Source organism: Phyllostomus discolor, chromosome 2 (genome assembly GCF_004126475.2).
Source record: "Phyllostomus discolor isolate MPI-MPIP mPhyDis1 chromosome 2, mPhyDis1.pri.v3, whole genome shotgun sequence".
Lineage (NCBI taxonomy): Eukaryota > Metazoa > Chordata > Mammalia > Chiroptera > Phyllostomidae > Phyllostomus > Phyllostomus discolor.
Genome location: NC_040904.2, coordinates 111679931 through 111701203, shown reverse-complemented (window position 1 = coordinate 111701203; position 21273 = coordinate 111679931). Strand labels below are relative to the sequence as shown.

The following is a 21273-nucleotide window of genomic DNA, read 5'->3' as shown; positions in this document are numbered from 1 at the left end:
GCCCTACCTGGGCACCTCTAAGCCCAGCACAAATAGCAGCCATCTGCAAATCATTTTGTAGCTTTTGCTGGGTGGTCCCGGGAAGAACACAGACAGAGGCTAACCTTGGACTACACCTCCTGGGAGGTCCCAGAGCCAAGTACACCCAGTGGACAGCTTCAGATCACATTGGAGCACCACCCAACCACCTCTACAAGTGACACAATTGAGGGACAGACTCAATGGGCACCAGAGTCCTGATGTAGTAAGTCCAGCTCTGTGGGATGGGCTACTGCACAGTTGATCCTTCATGACGGTACGTGGTTTGTGGTCACAGCCAGTTCTTGCAGCTGATAGGCCTGGGATTAAATTTCTGTCATTGACGTGTCAACAGTAATCAAGGCTCAACTACAACAGGAAGGTATACACAACCCACACAGGGGAGGAGGGTTGCACTTGGAGTGCCCAGCTTGGGTGATAGGGGAGGCTGTGCCACTGGACCCTCCAGAATACCTACTACAGTAGGCCTCTCTACTAAGCCTAGGAGATGCACCAGCTGTACCTAACACATAGAAACAAACACAGGGAGGCTGCCAAAATAAGGAGGCAAGAAAGATGTCCCAAGTGAAAGAACATAAAAACTCCAGAAGAAGAACTAAACAAAATGGAGACAAACGATCTACTAGATACAGAACCCTGAGATACAGAGTTCAAAACACTGGTTATAAGGATGAGCAATGAACTTAGTAAGAACTTCAACAGCGTTCAAAAAATGTGGAAACCATAAAAAAGAACCAGTTAGAAATGAAGGGTAGACTAACTAAAATGAAGAATAATTTACAGGAAATCAATAGTACGGTAGATGAAGCAAAGAATTCAGATCAGCAATTTGTAATATAAGGAAGCAAAAAACACCCAATCATACAGCAAAAAGAAAAGAGAATCTAAAAAATGCATAAGGAGCCTCTGGGACAACGTCAAGCATATCAATATTCACATCAATGGGGTGCCAGAAGGAGAAGAGGGAAAGCAAGAAGTTGAAAAACTATTTGAAAAAATAATGAAGGAAGCATTAAACACCTAACTTGGTGAAGGAAGCAGACATACAAGTCTAGGAAATGCAGAGAGTTCCAAATAAGATGAATCCCAAGAGGCCCACACAAAGACATTTCATAATCAAAAAGTCAAAAGTTAAAACAAAGAGAGAATCTTTAAAGCAGCAAAAGAAAAGCAAGTTACCTATAAGGGAGCTCTTGTAAGACTGTCAGCTGATTTCTCAACAGAAACTTTGCAGGCCAGAAGGGATTGGCAAAAAATATTCAAAATGATGAAGGGACAGGATCTATAACCAAGATTACTCTACCCAGCAAAGCCATCATTCAGACTAGAAGGACATATAAGGAGGATCCCTGACAAGAAAAAGATAAAGGAATTCATCACTACCAAACTAGTATTATATGAAATGTTAAAAGGTTTTCTTTAAAAAGAAGAGCCCTGGCTGGTGTGGCTGAATGGATTGAGTGCCATCCTGTGAACCAAAGAGTCGCTGGTTCAATTCCCAGTCAGGGCACATCCCTGGGTTGCAGGCCAGGTCCCCAGTAGGGGGCACATGAAAGGCAAGCGCACATTGATAGTTCTCTCCCTCTCTTTCTCCTTTATTTCCCCTCTCTCTAAAAATAAAGTCTTTAAAAAAATAAAAAGAAGAAGAAAAGAAAGATAAAAATATGAACAATAAAGTGACAAGAAATACATATGAATCTAAAAGGGCAAAATAAGTGAACAAGCAGAACAGAAACAGACTAATAGATACAGAGAACATTTTGATAGTTTTCAGATGGGAGGTGATGGGGGGACAGGTGAAAAAGGTGAAGAGATAAAGAAATACAAATTGGTAGTTACAGAATAGTCACGGGTTGTAAAGTATAGCATAGGGAATACAGTCAATAATATTGTAATAACCTTGTATGGTGTCAAATGGGTATCAGATTTTTTGGGGTGATCACTTGGTAAGTTATATAGTGTCTAATCACTGCCATGTATACTTGAAACTGATATAATACTGTATGTCAACTATAATTGAAAATATAGTTGACATAAACTTTTGTTTTATTTAAAATAAAAATTATTTAAATTTAAAAAATGAAAAGCAGAATAGGATGAATTTCAAAGGAAACTATCTTTGAGACCAACAGCACGTTTTCCAACTCTTTTGCAGTTATCTATTTTACAGAAAAAGTCATTGTATCAGTACAAGGTATAAATTTAGGCTGTAAAACCTAAACTTACATGGTGGTTTTGACGTTAGTAAAAATTGATTAGGTATATTAATATATTTAAGCAACAATACACAAACAAGTTTCCACTCATCAGCAGATGTGTGGGGGCATAAGCATGCACACAGTGTATCCAGATTACGGTCATGTGTAAAGTCTGAAATAGAAAACATTCCATATCTTAAGTGCTTAAGCAATGAGTCTGGCACACAGTAAACACTACAATGTGCTAGTGATTTTTATTGTCCTAATACTTCTGTTCATTCACTTATTCAAAATTCACTTGACACTAACATGAGATGGACAACACTTGTAAAATGTAAACTCTCCAATAACTTATTTACTTAAGAATGAATGGGATTCTTAAATTAATTTGTAACTGTGCATACGCTAATGAATAGACATTTCTTTATCCACTCATTCATTTGTGCTGAAACTTTATAGACTTAAGTATTCCTCTCTGTATATATTATATATATATTAGCATATAGTAAGCACAGTGCTAGGCACTGAGGCTAAAAGATAAAAGTAGCCCTGAGATTCACTGAACAGACAGGCAGTAGACAGCTAAACAAGACCACATTTCACAGCAGTGTGACACCAATGAGTGGAGTGCATTCAAGGTATAAGGAAAATGCCTGGCTATGAAGAAGGGAGGACAACGCTCAGTTGAAACCAGAGGATGACTATGCTTTAGAATTTGGATTGTTGGGGAGGAAGAGTGACTAGGAATGATAAAGAATTGTAGGAGGATTAACCCAAATGTACAAAAGCACGAAGGTATGAGAGGATGGGAGGCTGCCTGTAGATAAAGAAGTCAGGCTTTTTCTGCCCTCACGGGAGTCTGTTGTCACATGTGCTGAACAAAGACTGAAAGGTTTGGCACAAGGATCCCAAGAGCATGGACATCTACCTAAGGTGTTGGTCAAGCTATACAGGTTTCTGGCCAGACAAACCAATTCCTCCTTCAACTAAGCGGTGCTGAAGAGGTTGTCCATGAGTCTCACCAACTGGCCACCTCTGTCCCTTTTCTGGATGGATTGATCCACAGGATGAAGCTTCCTGGTTGAGAGGGCAAAATTGCTGTTGTTTGTAGGGACTATAACCAGTGACATGCATAGGCAGAAGTTGCCCAAACTGAAGGTGTGTGTACTTTGTGTGAGCAGCCCTGCCTGAAGCCATGTCCTCAAGGCCAGGGCAAGATCCTCACCTTCGACCAGCAGGCCCTGGACTCCCCCAAGGGTTGTGGCATTGCTTTTCTTTCTGATCCCCGAAAGGGCCAGGAGATGCACAGGCATTTCTGCCAGGCCCTGGAAACCCTTCAGGGCCACACCAAACCCTATGTACATCCAAGGGCCCCAAGGGCCAGAAGTTCCAGAGCACAAGAGGCCCATGGGCCAGCCAAGGCTTCACAAACTAGCCCCAGATCCTACCTTGTTATTAAAAAGATTCTGTATGCTGGGGGAAAAAGTCAGGATAGTTGAAGTATTCCTTAGTTTCCTCTCCCCACAAATTTTCAAAATAAATCATATAGTTTATAACACAGCAAATATTTATTGCATTCATATTATTATAAACAGGTTACTTTATTAATAGAATAAAATTAATCACAGTCTCTGCCCTCAAAAAGACTCCCAATATAACATTTTAAGTCTAACAAGGTAAAAATATACATTCTGAAACTAAGAGGAAACTGTCTTTGGATTTTCTTAAACCTGGCTTTCCTGCCCTCACTTAAAAGCTTGAAGATTAACTATGATCACTCCTAAAGTAGGCCAATCTTTTGCTACCTGCAATTTGAAAATGTATCATGTCCCCTGGGTTCCCTCTGGGCCATGTAACACAAGATCACCTGTGAACACAGAGACATCTCCTGGATGGGGCTTTATGGCCAAGCCTTGGGCAGGACTGCATTTCTGTGGGTCTGGGGAAGCCTCCAGGACATCGGTGAGACAGAACATGGGTAGGTGTGCAGCCCAGGCCCAGGTCCAGGCCCAAGGTGAAAAACAGCAAGAGCAGTGGGGAGCTTGGGAAGCCAGCTCCAGCCTTCCCTCTCCAGTTAATTCTCTCTGTCTGCACTTCTCATGTCCTGTCCTCCCTGCTCCCCACCCCAACACACACACACACACACACACCCCTCATTCCCAAACAAAGCCTCTTTACTTTTCAAGTACTTAAGATAAGCAGTATTATTCCCAATTTGTTGGTGTGTTGTTTTGTAATTGCTTTTGTTAGTTCAAATTCACATAGTTAGCCCAGCTAGATCAGTGTTACTCTGCAGGGCTCTGAGAGAGGGGAAGGGAGCGAGAAAGAGAGGGACAGAAACATTGAGGTATGAGAGAAACACTGACTGGCTGCCTCTCACATGCTCCTTACCAGCGACCTAGCCTGCAACCCAGGCATGTGCCCTGACTGGGAATTGAACCAGCAACCTTTAGGTTTGCAGAACAATGCCCAACCCACTGAGACACACCAGTCAGAAGAGAAGACATTAGTTCCTTACACTTTTTTTTTTTAGTTCCTTACACTTTTAACATCATATTACCAAAAGCTTTCCCAATTTGTGAATTGGAGAAATGATAAGATAATGGGGGGAAAGGGAGAAAGGTCATCAAAGAACATGTATGAAGGACACATAGACAAAGCCAAAGAGGGGTAGGATAGAGGGCAGGAGGTGGGGATGGCTGGGGTGGGTGGGAGTGGTGGAAAAAAAACACAAAATGAGGTAATGGATGTTTAACTAGACTTAATGTGATAATCATTTTTTAATATACACAAATATCAAATCATTATGTTGTATACCTGAAACTAATATATGTCAATTATACATCAATAAAAAAATAAAGGATAATTTCCCTCCCAAAACAAAGAAATCAACTTATGTGAGCCTAATTCTCAATCTGTAAATTCACGTCAGCTGACAATTTGACATATGACTATAGTGTCATGTAATACATCTCACTCTGTGCTCAGGATGAGTCCAGGTCATGGGATGGAGGGCTGGACAGGGGACTCAGGGAGGCGCAGACACAACCCTGTGTCATACCCTCACAACACCCTGCAGAGCACTTACAGAAATTGTAATTTAAGTAATAATTTGGATCATTGCTTGTATCATCTGTGTCCTTTGCTAGAATTTAAGCTCCATGAGGGAAGGTTTCCGTTTTCTGCTGTATCTCCAGGGCTGAGCAAAGTACCAATAAGACAGTGAATCCATCCAGAAATGCTGCTGTTTCAGACTCTCTGGGATCCTTCCAGCAGCCATGTGGCTGCCTCTTATCCCCATTGATATTGTCTCCGGACATAACAGTTACTCACCCAGGTCTTGCTTGGTCCACCCACAGTGCCTGCTATAAAGGCAACATCCATCCTCATTTCCTAGCTGACTCAGAAAGTAAATGGGTTTTCCCATTCTGCATACTTTGCATATCCCTCTGCAATTCTGTTCCCAGATGCCCTAAACTGTGATAGGCCAGTGACATCTAAGATAAAAGCATTGTATAGATTCTGACAACTTTGACCTATCTGCAGTATCTCTAGACCAGCATTGTCAGCCCCAGAAGCACATTAATATCACCTAGGGGAGAGCTTAAGCCAACTCTGAACACACAGGTTGCACCCTAAGCCAGTCAAATCAGGATCTTTGGAGGCCATATCCAGGACTAAATATTTTTTAATGTCTTCTAAATGATTCCAACATGTAGCAAAGGTTAACAGTCTCTCATCTGGAGGGTTATAATAAACTCTTTCTATTGGATTTGGAGTTTTACAGATTCTGTGATCAGAAGCCCTCAGTCAGTTGGGATGCAAAGGGTCATCCAGTCTGTACTTTCCCTCCCCATGGCCTCCTCAAATAGCCATGAATTGGGCATTTTCTCTCTGACGTGGATTGCTTTGGGAAGCAAATGATTACACCTTACAAAAGCTTAAAGCCACTTCTTTGGGGTAGCAGCTGGAGGTTTCCAGGAAAGTGGTGAGGGAAGGAGCCACTGAGGAAGGTGGATGTGGAGGGTAAATTTGGGAGGGTAGGGAAGAAGCCAAAGAGGCAACAAGATAAGCAGCTCTCAGAGAACGGCTGCACAGGACACCAGGACTCAAACCTTTACCTGTTTGATCTTGTTGACCTGAAGCAGCTATACTTAACTGAACCTATCTTACCTGGATTCTGCAGGCTATAGATACTAATGAGGTCATTGTAACAGGAAATGGTGGGAAAGGTTAACTGTTTCTATCTGTCTGGGCATGAAGGGTGGGAGAGTCTCACCTAGGCTCAGAAGCAAGTCTATTCTTTCTGGGGCACCTGTTCTCTCAGGAATACCCATGTCTCCCCACCATGCTGTGTATCCACCATGGAGCCCTCACCAGTACGCTGACCCTTTAGGTGTCAGAGCTGCAGTGTGGTCATGGCAAAGGTGAGAATGAGGACCTTAGTAGAGGGCAATGATTTTCAACTTTGCAGAGGGGTCTCGGGGCTCACTATAGTTCTGGGTAGCCAATGCTAAGGAAAAGCTGAGTGGGGAGATCCCCAGTGTCTGATAATTCAGAGCATCTCAACTTCCATGATCTCATCTGTCAGGGTCTGTGTTAGGCCTCACATTTACGAAGGCTTCCTCTGCTAAGCACAAGTATGAAATCCTAAGGTGTCCACTCTACTTAATCACACAAGCTTATTATAGCTTTTGAGAAAAGCCCCTCAACTTCTTAAATTCTAGCTTCTGTATCTGTGAATTTGACCACTCTACAAACCTCATATAAGTAGAATCATACAGTTCTTGCCTGTTTGTGACTGGTTTATTTCACTTAGCATAATGTCTTCAAGGTTCATCCATGTTGTAGCATGTATCAAAATGCCCTTCCTTTTTAAGGCTGAATAATATTCCATTGTTTGGATAGACCACATTCTGTTTATCCGTGCATCTCTCAAAAGACACTGAGCTACTTTTACTTTTGGTGACTGTGAAGAGTGCTGCTGTGAACATGGGTGCATGTACGCTGACTATTTATGTAGATTTCTACAACTGCCTGTACCCATATTCCTCACCCTGCTGGGTCTTTTCTGCTAGTTTGCTTGTGGTGCACCATGTGCTTCCTCTCCCAGTGTCATGGGCACAGAGAGAGGACCTTGGGTAAATCTCCTCTCCTGGCATCTCCCAGGCCAGGCTCAGTGGTATCTCCTTCTGTGCTTTGCTCCCAAGTCACCAGGTGACTGGCTACCATATGTCATAAGGGCCCACTGCTCCCCTTTAGGATGTCCTGCTTGCTCGGCACAAAAAGACAGCAGCATCTTTTCTGGCCTGTCTTGTGGATGGGAGGACCCCATTCACAAGAAGAGACAGAGTTAAAAACAAAATAACCCTGAAATCATCACAACTAGATAAGGAAATGACAGTGATTCTGTCCTCAACACTTCCCCCTTTCTTTTATTTTGGTTCTTTGCTTCTGCAAAAAGCCACAAAAGGGTTAAATACTTTGCCATGAGGTGGGATCAACTTCTCCAATCTGTGGTGGCCTGATTGTCCCCAGGCTTGCACTGTGTGAGGGATGCCCCAGCTCCTTTGTTGGTTATAATGACTCATCTTCATTATTGTTCTAATACTCCTTTAAAAAAAACACCCTAATCTTTCTCTGGTGCCAATGACTACCACAGTGCAGGATGCTTTATTTCTCTCTCTTCTGTCCTTCCCTTAACCCCCTATTGTTGCCATAGTCACGATGGGGCGATAGCCCGTTTCTGTACTGTACCGCCCGGGGTTATTGTTTAAATTTGTATTATTCCACTGTTCTGAAGATTTACATTTTTAATGGCTCATTTATGTAATCCCATAAATAAAGTAGCAAAAAAAGCATCCCACACAAATGAGTGAATCAGAGTTTGTAAAAGGCTCCTGAGGCAGGTCACCCAGGGTCTCAGCTGCGGGGCCTTGATTGGTGTGGCCGGTGAAGCCAGGGTGGCAGTGGGCTTAAGACCACCCAGTCAGCGCCCAAATGGGGCATTACCAAGGAATAGCGGGATGGTGCTGGAGTTCAATCTCCCCTATTTATCAGAGAACACAGTTCCCCTACAAAATCCATTTTAGTATGAGACTCATTTACCTTATTGCTTTGACAGCTGCACCTCTCTCTCTCTGGCAGAGAAGTTTCTACGATTAGCTTTTTCCCTTGTAGCAGCTGATGCTGTGAGCTCCCCCCACCACCCCTCCTTTCTTCTTCTTAACCAATATATTCCTGGGGCTGCTAAATTCTCTCTAAAGAGCCTGTGAATTCAAGCACCTGCCTCAAGAATGTATTTGACACAGTGAACAGAGATATAGTTGGAACAATTCGCTGTCAGGCTTCCCTTCGCCAGCTTCTCGCCTCCTACTCCCTTTGCTGTGAATGAAAAGCCACAGTGAACCTTAGCTCCTTTGGGGAACTTTGTACTAATTAGGCACAAATGAAGAAAGTGGCTAAAATGGAACCAAATCAGCATGTGTCTAACAACCTTTTCTGGTCCCTGCCCAGCATAGATGCAAAACTGCAAGTCACTGTCCTCCAGCTTGGAGAACATTTGGGCTCCCAAATACTTGTTCAACAGCCACTATGTCATGCCGTCATCTGAAATATTTTTATAATGCTTTTGGGCATTACAGCAAAGTCTGACCACAGGTTGGAGTCCTCTGTCTTTCTCTGACTCTAGTACCCCTGCATCTCTGCCGTGGCCTCTGTGTGGACTTAGACCTCTATGTGCACATTTTCCCATTAGAAATGCAACACTGATGGCTTGGAAGTGTCTGGGGTGGAGGCCACAGAGAAACAGAGGAATTAAAGTGCTCTAATGCACAGAAATATCACAATATAGTCAAATTCAGTCAAAATTTAATTGATTAAAATAGTAATCCCAAAGCAAAAAAGCATTCAAGTCCCAATTTTTCCTATTTTCTTGACACAGAAAACTGATTTCTAAATTTGGAAAAATGAGAATTTTAATGTGTATGCTCATTTTGGAGGTTTGTGGGAAAGAAAAAGTCATTTTTTCTCTTACATCTTCATAGTGGGAAAAAGACACCATGCAAGCCAAAGGAAAATCATAGGATTTTTTGTTTTCCCAGAAAAGATAAGGAGATAGTGAAACCTAGGGCCCTTGTGACTTTGATTAAATTTAAAGCTCTATCTCTAGAAATTCTTTCTCTCTTTCTTTCTCTCTTTTTCATCCCCTCAGAGACCTAGCTTACCCCTCAATAATCAGCAACTCCAGAGGCAGCAGAAAACAGTAGCCAGGACCTGACTATCACATGGTTCAGACCTCTGGCAGGCCAAAGATAATATTTTAAAAAAATGTTTAGAACTTCTGGCCAAGATGGAGGCATAGGTAGATATACTTTGCCTCCTTGCACAACCAGAAGAAGGGCAACAACAAATTTAAAAACAAAAAATAACCACAACTGCCAGAAAATTGAACTGTATAGAAGTCCAACAATCAAGGAGTTAAAGAAGAAATATACATTCAGTCTGGTAGGAGGGGCAGAGACAGGCAGCTGGGGTGAAGAAAACGTGAAGCAAGGTGGAGGCTGGTGAACCCATGGTTTCACACTTGCATGTGGATAAACCAAGAGGAAAAATTGGGGAGTGGGTCAGACCACGAAACTCAGGGTGCCAGTACAGGAAAAGAAATCTTCAAAACCTCGGGCTGTAAAAAGTCTGTGGGGTTGTGGTGGTGGGATTAACTCCCAGCCTCACAGAAGAGTTTGCTGGAGAGACCCATAGGGTCCTAGAACATATAGAAACCCATCCACCTGGGAATCAGCACCAGAAGGGCCCAAAAGCTTGTGGGTGTCAGAAGTGTCTGAAAGCCATCCAAGAGCTGAGCAAGAGGCATTATTCCCTCTCTGACCCCACCCCCACATACAGCATCATATAGCAGCAATGTAGGTTGCTCTGCCTGGTGAATACCTAAGGCTCCACCCCTTACAACGTAACAGGTATTCTGAGACAAAGAAATATGTCCCTAATGAAAGAACAGATCAAATCTCCAGAAAAAGAACTAGCAACAAAGAGATAGCCAACCTATCAGATGTAAAGTTCAAAACACTGGTAATCAGGATGCTCACAGAAATGGTTGAGTATCATTTGCAAAATAAAAGAAAAAGTGAAAGCTATGTGAAGTGAAATAAAGAAAAATATACAAGGAATAAACAACAAAGGGAAGGAAGGATGGGACTCAGATCAACAGATTGGAGCAGAAGGAAGAAATACACATTCAATTGCAACAGAATGAAGAAACAGGAATTCAGAAAAATGAGGAGCAGCTTAGGAACCTCCATGACCACTTTAAACATTCCAACATCTGAATCACAGGGGTGCCAGAAGGAGAAGAGGAAGAGCAAGAAATTGAGAACTTATTTGGAAAGATAATGAAGGAGAACTTCCCTAATCTGGCAAAGGAAATATACTTTTCCATGAATTCAGACAGAGGGACACAGGACCAAAACTCAGAGCTGTTCTCAAGACCTAAGGAAATGATTCATTACCTTTACCTCACCTCCAACCAATCAGCTCCCAGTGAGATCCTGAGCCCCTAACCCACAGGTTGTCTTGTGATTTTGCCATGTGTAAACTGAAATCTACAGGTCATCAGGGAATGTGGGCTCTTGAGCATCATCTTCCTATTTTCCTGGATGGCTCCATTCATCAATAAAATAGACAATCTTTCCCCACTGCAGTTCTTGGTATTGAGTGTTTGGCTCTTCCAGTGCCAGGTAGATGGATTTTTCTATTCTGTAACAGGAGGAGGAACACTGGAACCAGAGCCAGCAAGTTCTCATGGGGAGGTTATGGCAAGTGCTCACTCTGCAGAGTGCTGGGGAGAAGTCAGCGGCAACTTCTCTCTGTTAGCTACAGAACAGCATCTAGCATATGACATGTGACACGTACATGTGGCACATGGCACAGAACAGTCATATAGACTGACTGAATGATGGAAGAACCTGTATGAGCCTTACTTTAGTCATCGGTGAAGCTTATCACTGAGTGTAGTCATAAAAACATAAAGAAATGATACATGTGAATATCCCATACAGAGCACAGAGAAGACTACCTAAATGTGAGTTATTATGTATGGTGATAAACGCGTCCAACTGAATAGAAAGAAGCTAGTCTTGTCATTAGACTTTCTGTCTCTTACAGAATTTTTATGGGTAAACTGATCACTAGTCAGGTTATTATCTTCTCTTAAAAAAGAGAAGGAAATTCCATAATGTTCTGACTTTCATATTCAAAGGTGATGTTAATCTTTTTTTTTAACTTAATTATTGGGAATAAATTTTCCCTGAATCATTTACAAGTCCTGGTGTGTCTCTTTGTGACCATGACTGAATGTGAGCTGAGATAATTGTGGCTGAAGGAAGAGTTTCAGGCCAAGCCAAACAGTTGTGTCACTTAAAAAAATCTCATGTTTGTGGATATTGAATTAATTGTCCTAATCAACAGAACTAAAATACCCAACTAGTTCATCAAAAATTAGCATGAACTCTTGTATATCTTGACTTTAATAATTGGGAAAATGAATGAGCTCATATCTACATTGCAGGTATTCCTGTATATTTATCTCTTTGATTAATTCTGGTGAAGCCAAGGGTTCAAGCCAAGCATTCCTTGAGGATTCTGTATTGCCAAGACCACAGAGTATTTCACTTGCAGTTCTTGAAATCACCTCTCCACAAAGAGTTCTTGGACTAAGCTAATCTACACCAGCCTTCCTGCACCTGATCATAAAACCTTTAAGGTCTGGGTGTGCCTCATGCCCCCAACACAGCTGCCTGGGCTGAAGAGGCACCCTCCATTCTGCACAAGAGATTAGGTGCCAGGAGCCTATATATCACCTTTTGATGGTGCTACTCAATTGATTACTGAAGATGTCACACATGAACTTGGGCCTAGGTGAAAAACAGGTCCTGGCCAGGCCATCAGAGCCTGGTACTTCAGACTCAGTTTTGCTTACAGGTCAATAACATTAGTTTCATTGTGCCTCACTTCTCTTCTAATTTCCAAGCCATGCAGGACATCTATCATGATAAAGATTCTTATTTCCAAAGGGTTTTATAATCATCTAATGCCATGGCTTTTAAACCTTTTCCACTCCAACTTACAGTAAAGAATGACTTTTTTGTCTGTATCTTATACACATACATACACGCACTCACCTACAAAAACAAAAAAAATTGCAAAACAATGTTCATCAAAAGTTTCAGATATGGTCTTACATTGTCTATTATATTATATATACTCTTAATTTTTTAAAGCTCAATCATGTCACACTAAATTGATTCATAATCTGCTAAGTTCCCTCTTTGCTATACCTGAAACCTGGCTTTCTTCTAAGGACACTGTTTTCATCCATTTTTCTTGGTGACTTTTTTACTGCTCACCATGTACCACACAGTCCTCGTGACGCTGCCAAGCTCTTTCTTCCATCTTCGTTTCAACCTCCCAGCTCCTTTGACTTGCCTTCCAGAAGTCTTTGTCATCAGCTATCCCTCCTTATTATTATTGTCAGCCACCAATCTCCCCATGTCTTCCACTCGTTTATTAAAGATTTGGCTCCCAGGACACTTTTTCTTTTCAAAAGAACTCCTGCATCATTCTGAGTTGTTCCAACATCCAAGTAAATGGTCTATTCAATGCTTTTACCTCTCAGTTCCTTCACATCCCATGATCTCTCCTGTCCTCACCAAGTGCTGTACTGCTTGCTAACTCCTGTTTCCACTCACTTCTTTCCTCCCCTCCAGCTCTAATAAGGCCCACACTGACATTTTCAACCCAGCAGGATCTTTACTCTACAGTGCTTCCCTGTCAGGTAACCCTGAATGTTTTCCTTCATGGCAGGTTCTGAAGTATGGACCCTTGGATTTCTTCTCTATATAGACCCTTATAATTGCATATATAATTGGGGCAGGGGCTTGGGAAGCAAACTGTAGTTAGCCCTGGATTTATGCCTCCTTTGGACTACTATCTTAGCAGCTGAATATGACTTTAAGAAAGTACACACCGTGCAGTTTTCACTTTAAATTTACTACCACAAATGGCACTGTCCAGCCATCTCACTCCATACCTTTATCAAATTATCAATAGATTTCTGCAGCCCTGGCTGGCATAGCTCAGTGGATTGAGCGCGGGCTGCGAACCAAAGTGTCACAGGTTCGATTCCCAGCCAGGGTACATACCTGGGTTGCAGGCCATAACCCCCAGCAACTGCACATTGATGTTTATCTCTCTCAATCTATCTCCCTTTCTTCCCTCTCTAAAAATAAATAAATAAAATCTTTTTAAAAAATAGATTTCTGCTGTTTCACCCATTCTCCTGCAATCCTATACATATATCAACCCAGATATTGACCTTATTCCATACTTCATTTCACCGAAAAGGAGTAGTAGATTAAAAGAATACCTCATCTTCCCATTACCAAATTGTTCAGCAGACCCCTGTATGTACCTCCAAAGGCTGCCTTTCCTCTACTCCTAAAGCCAACACCTCCACTTATACGAGAATTCTACTCCCTCTCACCTTTTTAGGGACTTGGCTCTGAAATGTCCCTCTTTCTCTCTTGCATCATCAATTCCTTTTTCTCTACTGGTCTACTCCCTTTAACCTACAAATAAGCTGTAATATCTTCAACTTAAAAAAATTACTTGACTCCATGCTTCTTCCAACTATAACTCAATATTGGTTTTCCTTTGTAAATGATCTCAAGTTTCCTAGACTCACTGCCCTGACTTTGCTATCTCCTATTTCTCCCCCTCCTTTTTATTGTTATTTTATTATAGCTGTCCCAGTTTTTATCCCTTTGCCCTCCTCTTCTTGAAACTTCTCTGATGAGGGTTCATCTTCACCTTTCCCTTGATGCTGCTCTCGTCAAGGTTACCAATGACCTCCATGTTGCCCAAATCAATGGTCTATTTTCTATTCTATGAGAATAGGTTTGCCACATAGTAGGCACTCCATAAATAGCTGTTGAGTGAATGAATAAAAATAATACCCATTTTAAAATTCATCATTGGGCATTATAAAAATAGATGAAATGCAATTTTTATACCAGGCTAATGAATTTTCATGTATTTATCCACCGTCTGTAAGGTTTTGTGTATATTTGTACATGCAAATTCCTAGAGCTATAATTCCTTATCTTGCAAAATTTCAAAAAAAAAAAACTTTTTTCTTTTTAACTTAACTGCTAAATGTTTAGGGTAAAAGAGTACTGATTGAAGACATATATTTCATGTGTTATTTTTACATTGGACCTCAGAAACACAGAATTAAACTAGTCATAGTCCAAAAGCTCAAGATACCCTCATTATTATCTATGCACGGCCTGTTTTAATTAGTTGGTTAATTATTTTTTGAGAGTTCAAAAGATACTTTATTTAAAAGTTTTGTAAACAGAATTATATTCACAACTTCAGCAACAGTAAGAGTTCTGTTCTACTTCCCTGCTCAGCCCAGTTGCCTGGAGCACTTCCTCACACATCTCGGTGGCTTCATTTGAAATCAGATCTGAGGAAGGTTCCTTCTTTCCCTCCTGGAATCTAGTTCCAGGAGAGGTATATGGTTGTTGGCACCACAGGAAATGCCAGAAGGGAAGAGCATGCTGACAGTAGAAAAATGAGGAAGGCGGGGAGAAGAGGACATGGAAAAGCTGGAATATTCAATAGCAGCAAGGATTGGAGGTATACCTGTTGTGGATACTGAAAAATGTTTGGAAAAAATTAAAAAGAATTGTAAATGAGTGTACCCCAAAATATGTAAAAAAATCTGGAAGAGGAAATCATTTGCCTACTCTTGCCAACAAATCCAGTTTCCTCAATCCCATTTATGCAATGTGTAGCAATAACATTTCGTGTCTATTAGTGACTATATGGTGTTATTGTGGCTGAGATAATGTGGTTAATATTGACTAATATATTGTGGTTAATGATGATTAATAATATATCTAAAATATTATTTTAAAAAGTCACAGAGATGGGAAAAGAGGGAAGGAGTAGGGAAAGATACAATGGGATGAAGAGGATGTTGTAGAGTTAGAGTGCTTTCCTGGGTTCAGATCTGGCTGACCTGCCTCTGTTTAGAGTCTCTGAGAATCTGCAAAAGCCTCCATATGACACCAAGAAGCATGTGTCCCAGGGCCAGTATGGGGATCAATGCTACAATCTGGCTATTCCTGGACACCTCTGGTACTGAATACCATCAATACTCATAACCAATTGCTGTCATATATCCACAGACAGTTGCTATTGATACCCACAGCCAATCATCATTGATATCCACGGGTGAATCATGTTAATATCTCACTGCAACCATCACTAAAAGTCCCCTAGCTAACTATGGTCTAGTTGGAGGTATGGGGGACAGGGATGAGGGGATGAGGGGACAACTGGTTGAGAGGGGGACTTAGCACCAATCCAGGAATTCAGGAGGAACTATACTCTATCATTCCTGGTCACTTCAGGATTAAGAGAAAAGCCTAGGGTGGGGCAGTGGGAAGCTGAGGCCTAGCCGGCATTGCCCCTAAGCCTCTTACTTCAGGTTCTCCTTACCCCTGATAATGGTGGGGGTTGGTAGGAGTCTACCCTTCAGGCCATGGCTAGCTGATACTGACTAGCAGAGATTGCCATGGCCTGGGATTACTCTTCAAGGATTCTATGCCAAATCTAAGGCCAGAAATCCTTATCTGTAGCCAAAAACTGCCAAGAGGAAGGAAAGGAAGGTAGAATCCACCCCTTTTGACCAATGGGCCCATCACAGGATCCCACTAGGTCTATTTCTGGCAGGCCAGGGCCACAGCGTAATAGTGCTGCAAATGGACCAGGAGCATGTGCACCAGCAAGACACCAGTGTGCATGCCCACGGTGGCTGTGACAGCAGTAGTGAGCTGGCCCAGAGCAGAGAGGGGGTAGACACCTCCATAGCCAATAGTGGTGAGAGTTATGACAGTCCACCAGAGACGAGTAAAGATGTCTCCAAAGTAGGGCTTACCCTGACCTGGGGTGGGCATGCCCAAGAGCCCCCCCATAGAGTAAGAGCAGGCCAAAGCATAAGATCTCAGCCACCCAGATCATGGAGAAAGGAACATACCTCCTTCCAAGAAGAATGAAGGGTATGAAACAGGACTCCCACAGCCAGGGACTTTTCAAGGGAGCCCAAGAGATGAACCAGTTTGAGGACATGGAGAGAAGGAATGGCCCGAAGTGTTAGGCTGAGACAGGGTTGTTGTTCAGCCTTGTCACCCACCACCAATTGCAGCAGTATAAGGAACAGACAGAAAATGTCAGCTAGACTGAGAAGGCTACATGGGAAGTGCACCTTATCAGGGCAGAAAATGGGCCCTGGGGAAAAGCTCACTTCCAAAACAAAGGGCACAGAGCAGTTCCAGGTAGAGCAGGTATGGGGCCCAGTGGTAAACAAGACCATTGTTCTGCTGCTATTGATGGTTTCCCCCCTGCACCCCGACCCCATGTCTCATACGAATGAAGTTGGCAGAGAAGTAATCCAGCTGGACCTCCGCCTTCTGGAAGATGACCAGAGCACACATGGAAAAGAGTGTGGAAATCAGGGAAAGGCACTTGCATCTTAAAATCTTTTATATATTTCTTGAAATCTTATGTTAATACATTATTTGGAGAACTATTAGCTGTCTTGCATCATTTAAAATAATTTGGGGATGTTTTAAAATTAAAATAATTATGCAAACTTTATATTTTCAGTGTCATAAATGTCAACAATATATGTTGCATATCTGTTTTCCAAAATACCAAAAACCTGAATTTGCAAGGCACCCTTACTTCCTTTAAAATGCCCACTGAAAGAGTTTGATGCAGAGAGAAAACAAAACAAAACCAGAAACCCTAAAAGATACATGTAACATCATTTATTTACGAGATGATGTTTGCTATGGAAACCTCACTCGCTCCTAGGTTGACCATCACAGCAGCCACAGGGCGAGTGGAGGGGTGATAGGATGGCTCTTTGGAAAATTCCTCTGGTGTCTCTCCCCACCTGTGTGCATCTTTTCTTTTTTACTCCCCTGGTCAGCCTGTGTATTGGAGAATCTCTTGTTCAATATTTCATGACTTTTGTTTCATGAAATTCATAGGTTTTCACGACACAGAGTTACCTCTGATAAAAATCATTTTTGTTCTGCCCTTTTTGATCTGTAGTCTTTTGTTTGATTTCAGTGGATTGGACGACTGTGTCATCATTAGCTGGTGTTGTGGGCAAGGCTCTGAAACACTCTGACTTTGTTTCCCTTTATACAATGCAGATGATAATTTCCATAATGAATTGCCTTTAGTTGTCATGTCAACTTGGTGTCCATTTAATGGGACCTATTTCAGCTGATCTTTGTCCTTTATGACACTCTTGAAGAGCACAGGCCATCTATTTTGTCTGATGTTCCCCAGTTTGGAATTTTCTGGTTTCTTCATGACAAGATTCAGGTCACACACTATGATAAGACAAAAATTCTGTGTCCTCGGTGTGTCCTTGAGTCACTGTATTGCTTTGTTGTTAACTTTGAGCTTTGGTTAAGGTGGAAGCCAGGTTTCTCTACTATAAATTTAACTATTTCCCCTTTTGTAATTAACAAGTGTGGTATGGAGAGATATTTTGAAGCCACACAAATATTCTTTTTTTAATGTTATTACTTTTGCCCATGAATTTTAGCGTCAATGGATGAATCTGAACTGAAACAATTATCGGCAAATGGTGATTTTCTAATTCCATCATTCTCTCTACATCCTGACATTTTCCAAAGCAGCATTAAGAAAAGTTTTTAACCCAATTTTTAAATGACAAAGTTCACCAATTCTCTTAAAACTCTATCGGTTCATTAGACACCATAGTGCTTGTGAATCAATTCAGCAATTAATGGTTCCTGTTCCTGAGCCCAAGCAGGAAGTACCTTCTCAATTAGTATCTCCATTGCTGCTTGATATTGTCATTGTTTGGTGTGGGAGGTTGTTGAACAGAAACTACCAAATTAAAGGAAGGTCAAGCCTAATTTAGACTAAGTCAAGTTTTAATCTTTCTGTAGTTTAGTATTAAATTTAGCCAAATAATGAACTCATCACAAAGAATAAACTTAGTAAAGCCAAGGAATTGATGAAATAGATAGAACTTGCTGTAAAGTTTCTCCCAACTCAATAACTTATTTGATATTTATATTGCAAAGTCATTGATTTAATATTACTTAGTAAGTCATTAGGTAGATGTCATTAATAATTTTAAAAGATGTTTTCTTTTCTAGTTTTTATTTTGTTCTTTTCCTCTTTATTTCATACAGAGATCATTGCAAATACAGTCTTGAAGAAAGTTACAAACAAGGAATAAAATCTACATTTTCTTGCATAAAAATGTTTTAGAAAAATGCTTTGTATTTCCGACACATTTTCATTCGTATTCCAGGCCTTTCTTGTTCGTTAAAAAAACACTTCTTAAAAGGTTGAGAAGTGGCTATTTAGTCTCCACTATTTAAAATAGCCAGCCTCCTAAAGCCATTATTTAGCTGACCATGTAGTGAAGTCATTTGAATGATTACTGTAAAACAGGATTTAAGAAGAAAATAAATGAAAGGGGAAAAGTAATTTTGTGATCATTTCAAAGCTCTAAACACATGGGGCTGGGTGCCATGACACAATTATTCTCTCTTGCCTGTAGACACAGGAAAAGATGAACTTCCTTTGAAAAGGAGCTCCTTTTAAATCAACAGTCAGTAGTCAAAGTAAACACGTGGTTGAAGATTATGTTTGAGAAACTGCTTACAACTACTTCGAAGGCATTAATAAAGCAAGGAGCTGGGGTGCAAAGACACTGGCAGGCATGAAGGAATGTGTTGAAAAATGTCCACCCTGAACATCAGGCCATAAATGACCAGAATCTAGACTCTTCCACAAGGATGTCACACATCTTATCTATTTTGTGGTTCTCCTGAAAAATAGTTATTATAAGCTACTCTAATTGAATAAAATAAGCAATGTAATCAGTAACTAGCTTGCACACAACAAAACCGATTCTGTTTGTTGGGAGAAATGCAACCCCCTCCTGCTACATTATTCCATTGATGGAAAAACATTTACATCTCCTTTGTTAACTAGTTTTCTGTAGATATTTTATAATCACTGGGGAACTCTATTTCACTGCTCTCTTAGAATCAACTCTGAGTGGCTAGACCATGTTTTTATTCCACAGCCAAAAAGAAAAAATCTTTTTCTAGCTTTTTTTTTAAACTTTAGTCTATCATACATCAAATCTGTCAAGCTTTTTCATTAAAGTTCATGGTTTTTAAGTTCATTGTAAATAACTCAAATTGATTTTACAAAAGAGAAAAAAAAAGTCTTGCCCTGATGTTGGCCATTACAAACTGTAATAATATCCCTTGTCAAATGGGATTTCTCAAGGCTTTCTATAGAGCGGGAAAAAGGATTTAACTAAGTAAAAATATTTTGAGATTAACACCAATATTATACTTTGATTGTGGATTGACTTCTTTCATTTACTTAAAAGTCAAGAATGTTTGAAAAATACTAAAAGAAAATTCAGCAGCTATGTTTATCAAGAGATACTTGTTAGATTTTACAGTTTGTGGTTTATAACACTTTGTGGGAGAAAGTCCCAACAATAAAAAAGACCCATTTATTTGTTGATAGCTCTGTAAATTTTTATTTTTATTTATTTTTTATTTTTTAAGTATATTTTACTGATTATGCTATTACAGTTGTCCTATTTCCCCCCTTTATTCCCTTTCACCTTGCACACCCCCTGCCACCCACATTCCCCCCTTTAGTTCATGTCCATGGGTCATACAGATAAGTCCTTTGGCTTCTACATTTCCTATACCGTTCTTAACCTCCCCCTGTCTATTTTCTAACTACCATTTATGCTACTTGTTCTCTGTACCTTCCCCCCCTCCCCCTCACTCCCCCACTGATAACGTTCCATGTGATCTCCATTTCTGTGATCTGTTCCTGTTCTAGTTGTTTGTTTAGCATTTTTTTTTTTTTTTGGTTCAGTGGTTAATAGCTGTGAGTTTGGTGTCATTTTACTGTTCATATTTTTGATTGTCTTCTTTTTCTTAGATAAGTTCCTTTAACATTTCATAAAATAAGGGCTTGGTGATGATGAACTCCTTTAACTTGATCTTATTTGGGAAAGCACTTTATCTGCCCTTCCATTCTAAATGAAAGCTTTGCTGGATAGAGTCATCTTGAATGTAGGCCCTTGCCTTTCATGACTTGGAATACTTCTTTCCAGCCCCTTCTTGCCTGCAAGATTTCTTTGGAGAAATCAGCTGGCAGTCTGATGGGAACTCCTTTGTAGGTAACTCTCTCCTTTCCTCTTGCTGCTTTTAGATTCTCTCCTTCTCTTTAATCTTGGCTAATGTAATTACGATGTGCCTTGGTGTGTTCCTCCTTGGGCCCAACTTCTTTGGGACTCTCTGAGCTTCCTGGACTTCCTGAAAGTCTATTTCTTTTGCCAGATTGGGCAAGTTCTCCTTCATTATTTTTGCAAATAAGTTTTCAATTTCTTGTTCTTCCCCTTCTCCTTCTGACACCCCTATGATCCAGATGTTGGAATGTTTAAAGATGTCCTGGAGGTTCCTAAGTCTCTCCATTTTTTTGAATTCTTGTTTCTTCATTCTGTTCTGGTGATTGTTTCTTTCTTCCTTCTTGTCCAAACTGTTGATTTGAGTCCTGGTTTCCCTCCCATCACTATTGGTTCCCTGTAGATTTTTCTTTATTTCACACAATGCAACCTTCATTGCTGCCTGGGTCTTTTTTATGCTGTTGAAGTACCCAGTGAGTCCCTGGAGCATCCTGATAACCAGTGTTTTGAACTGTGTATCAGACAGGTTGGCTATCTCTTCATCCCTTAGTTGTATTTTTTTGGAACTTTGAACTGTTCTTTCATTTGGGCCTGTGTGTGTGTGTGTGTGTGTGTGTGAGAGAGAGAGAGAGAGAGAGAGAGAGAGAGAGCAGGCCTGTTATATAGTAAGGG

At 40.9% G+C, this 21273-nt stretch overlaps 1 pseudogene; it reads left to right on the top strand.

The window, feature by feature from the left end:
• The first annotated feature begins 289 nt into the window (after positions 1-289).
• LOC114488991 lies at positions 290-3717 on the top strand (annotated as a pseudogene).
• Positions 3718-21273: the final 17556 nt, after the last annotated feature.